Raw genomic sequence first — 4,595 nt, 5'->3', positions numbered from 1 at the left:
AAGGAGGAGGACCCGAGGTACTTGCTGCAGAGGATCAGGATTGCAAACTTCAATATGGATTACGTCCCAACATCAAGAAAACAAAATTGCTCATCACTGGGCCAATAGGTAACATCATAATAGATGGAGAAAAGATTGACTTTTCAAAGATTTCATCTTGCTTGGGTCCAGAATTAATATATCCTTGGTACCAGCAATCAGGAGGACAGGAGATGTAGAACATTGGGAAAGTCTGCTGTCTGGGATCTTTCCAAGGCCCTGATGAGCAATGATGTCAATTTATACTTTTAAGATGTGCCTGTTTCAAGCCAAAGTCTTTCCTGTCACCTACTATGCATCTGAGAGCTGAACAGTGAATTAGGATGACAGGAGAAGATTTGTTGCCTTTGAGTTGTGATATTGGTAAAGAGTACTGAATATCCCATTGACTGCCAAAAGAACAGATATGTCTTATAGAAAGTGCAAGCAGAGTCTCCTTGAAGGCAAGGATGGTGAAGTTTTGTCTCACATACTTTGGACATGTTGTTAGAAGGGCTATTCCTTGAGAAGGGTCATCATGCTTGGAAAGGTAGAGGATCAGTAAAGGAGAGGAAGATCTTTAATGGACTGATGCAGTGATTGTGGCAATGGACGCAAATGTGTCAGAGATGAGGGTGCTGCAGGATGGGACAGGGTTCAGATCTGTTGTTCATTGGATTGCTGTGAATTATATTTTATTTGATGGCACTTAACAACAACAAAATAATTTTTAAAAAAGTGATGCAGACTTATAATTTAAAAACCCAATGATTGTAGAAGAATTTTAAGTGAAAAGCAAAACAACTTAATCTTCCTAGGGCAAATACTTTGTAATAGTTTCATGTAATCCTTCCAGTGGTTTTTTATTTTTTTGTTTGTTTGTTTGATTTGCATAAATGGAGCCATAGAGATATATTAATCTACCACTTCCTTCCCACACCCTCTCTGCTGTAATGATAAGTTTTGGGCATCTTTTCATATCAGTCCATTGATTTCCACTTTGTTCTTCTTTTTTTTTTTCTTTGTTCTTCTTAATGACTACATTCTTCTGTTTTCAATTGTTGTTAAGTTTTGATTCTGACTCATGGTGACCCTATGTGTGCAGAGGAGAACTGCACTCCACAGGGCTTTTGGAAATCAAATAGCCAGAGCCTTGGTGTGGGTCTGGATTGCCACCCTTTCCATTGGTAATTGAGTGTTTGTGCCAGCCAAGGACTCAGTTACTACATGGTATTCTAGAACCAATTCTGGTGTGTGTATGTGTGTGTAGAGAAGGGGGAGGGGGATTGGGAAGGGAGGGAGGGAGGAAGAGAGGGAGGAGCTGGCGCTCTGGTGGCTTAGTGGCAAGAAGCTGTGCTGCAATCTGAAAGGTACACGGATTGAGGCCACCAGCTGCTTGGGAGAAGGATGGGAAATCTCTCCTTCGGTGCAATTAACTTCCTCTGAAAACTTGGTGGAGGGTCATCTATGAGTCAGTTCTGACTTGATTGTACACTTGTTGTTTCAGTGCTGTCAAGTCATAGACGACTCATAACGACCTATTATCGAAAGACCCCAGCGCTGTTCATAGGGTTTCCGGAGGCAAGCCATTTTGGAAGTGGATGCCGCTCCTGCTTCCAAGCTTGTTTTAATCGGGAAGCTCCACCAAACACTGTTCTCCATGGGTAACCATTATCACATTTGGCACATCAGTGTCACCGTGTTTAGCGTCACAGCAACCACAAGTTAGCTCTGCACCTCTTCTTGATAGACAATTGCATAGTTCCATTGCCCTCTGCCCAGCAATTCTCCAGAATCCCATTCATGCACAGCTCTCAAGATGACAAACTCCTGGAATCAGAACTATTTGTTCCTGAAGTATGAGTGTTTAAAATTTGATAAATGTTGCAAAATTGTTCCCCAAAGTTAACTTTTTGAGAGATGAAACAGTAGTGTAGTAGTTCTCAGAGTCAGCAGATCTGCTGAGACACAATGCATGGTTGCTTTTTCATTTTTGGAATGACAAGAAAAAAAAAACTGAGCACAAGGGAGTTAAGCTCTGAGGTTCATTCAGTCTTCCATGTTTTAACGCTGGTAAGGCAGGTCCAGAGGCAGTGCCTCTCAAATGCTGTGTCGCTTCCTTCAGCTGTCTCTCTCCTCCTTCCCTCTCTCAGCTTCACTTTGACCTGGTGAGATCCTCTTCCAATGCTTAGTCACACCTTGACTGAAACCAAAGCAAATAGTCAGCCTTGCCAACAAACAGGAATGGCCGGTTCTCAGTCAAGCCCCTGTATCAGGATGGTTTGTGATTTCCCAGTTATTCTGAGTGCTGCTCACCCAGAGCTCTGCTTTTCCACAATGTGTAGTGCAAGAGGCTTAGAGGAAGACAGAGAAGCAGATTCTCTGATTGAGCATGACCTTTTCATTTTAAGTGGCAAACTTAAAGCACACACACCCCCTTAAGCTAAAAGAGATCCTGATGCATTTATTCTTTAAATGGTTATGAGCACTTTCCTTATGCAAATTTAATTGTAGTGTTCAAGAAGAATATTGAATCTATTGTGGACTGCCAATAGAACAAATAAATATATCTTGAAGAAATGCAGTCAGAATGCTCCTTGAGGGCCAGCGTGGTGACTTGGCCTCACATGCTCTGGACGTGTTATCTGGAGGGGTGGGTCCCTGGAGAAAGACATGCTTGATCACGTAGAGATCAGGGCGTTTCATATCAGGAGTAAGTAGGCACTCCCGCCTGTACAATGAACAGATAGTAGCTACATGTCTCCCTCTCATTCTCTTATTTCTTTGAAGGAAGTTTACTGCTCTGTTCTTCCTTCACGGGGGTCTGTAAATAGGTCTCAGTAAGGACCAGAAACTGTAGTGGTTTAGATGATCTACTGGAAAAATTCCATTTGCTTGAATGTAAGGCCTGTGTCAGGGTAGAGACTCAGAGCCACTACTCAGGAAGTGACTCACAAACATGTGATATCTGAGTTGATAACCACACAGGAGGGCTATGGGTGGATCCCTGGGCTGAGGAGTCCCAGAGGTAATGCTTATGGACCCAGCCGCCAGGCCAGTCTGTGTAAAGCTCTTCTTTATTTTCTGGCTTCTTGCCCCGCGGTAGCCTCATAATTTAGAGCTTGAGATCTGATTTAGAGATATAAGTTTCTTCTGTTGCCACAGAAGGAGACTGTGCGCTCCAACTGTGCCTGGAAAGTGGCTCGAATCCGTTAAGATTTAAAACCTCTGAAACCTAATAGAGTGTCGCTCTGAGTCGGAACTGACTTGACAGCAGTGAGTTTGAATTTGTTGTCACAAGCACGCTCTGCTCCAGAGGCTGCAAGAGAAAGACTGTCCTCACGCCCCATTCACTGAGCTCTGCTCCCGGGCCGGGAGGGCTGCAGTTCCGGGCGTTGCCTGTGGAGGGCAGCAGCGAGGCTGAGTGTGGTGGGAACAACACTGGTGGCCGCACAGAGGCGCGCAGAAGTCAAGTTTCAACAACGAACACAACATTTGTCCAATTCTAGGAATCATGAGACTTCCTCAGTATTACAGGGAAAAAAAATTCAACCCTATCATTAACAGTCTAGGTCCAAAATGATCCTTTCTATTTGTGCACATTTATGTGTGTGCGTAAATATGTATGTCATGTATAATTTATAGAAGAATAGATTAGTAAGAATAGAGTTCTCAGGCGGCATAGTCCATGGAGAGTTCAGCAGTGAACCCAAAGGTGACGCCTCTCTAGCAATCTGAACCCACCAGTGGTTCCTGGAGAAAAAGATGAGCAATCTCCTCTTGTGAGATTTACAGCCCCTGAAACCCCCTGCAGGGTCAGCTCTGAGTTGGTTTCTACTTGATGGTAATGACAGATATATAATACGTATTGTGTATGAAATATATAACTGGAATCCAGCTTCTTTTACTTCTTAACTGTTACACGTGAACCAGGAACATATCTATCTAATAAATACTAACTCTTGATTTCACTTACATTTCTGTGAGCTTGTATTACTGAGGATTTTCCTTGCCCTTGAATTGCTATGATACAATGTTTTTGAAAACTTTGGCAGCCTATAATTTTATGGAAGAAAGAATGGATGACCATCATCTTTGCTCTATAATTACAAAGCTATTTTATTTTTAGATCTATAAACATTAACTCAAATGAGCGATCCAGTGAATGTTTTTATTTCCACACTATCTACTTCTTCTCAGTCACACTTGCCACGAGGATTTGTCCACCTACGAGCTGTATAAAATGCATTCTGGTGCATAGACATCTTAAGATATGAAAGAATGATATCATATACCTTCTGAGGAAAAGTAGACAATCTAGGTTTTTATTGCAGAATATTGTGTGATCAAGTACTTCCTTTTGAATGATTGGGTGGGAATACAATATTTTTGTCCTTAGAAACATATTGTTAACTATTGAGAGTTTGTTTAGAGGTCCTAACAGGGCAGCACAGCTACAAAACCCAAACTAGGTGCCATTGAGTTGATTCAGACTCATGGACTTCCTATATGTTTTTGTTTTTTTAATAAATTTTTTTATTTTAATTGTTATTTTAACAAAAGTTTACAGGAAAGTT

The sequence above is a fragment of the Elephantulus edwardii genome, unplaced genomic scaffold (genome assembly GCF_000299155.1).
Source record: "Elephantulus edwardii isolate Elephantulus edwardi_28Jun2011 unplaced genomic scaffold, EleEdw1.0 scaffold00273, whole genome shotgun sequence".
In the NCBI taxonomy this organism is placed as follows: domain Eukaryota; kingdom Metazoa; phylum Chordata; class Mammalia; order Macroscelidea; family Macroscelididae; genus Elephantulus; species Elephantulus edwardii.
The sequence above is the reverse complement of the archived record's forward strand: the minus strand, read 5'-3'. Positions refer to the sequence as shown.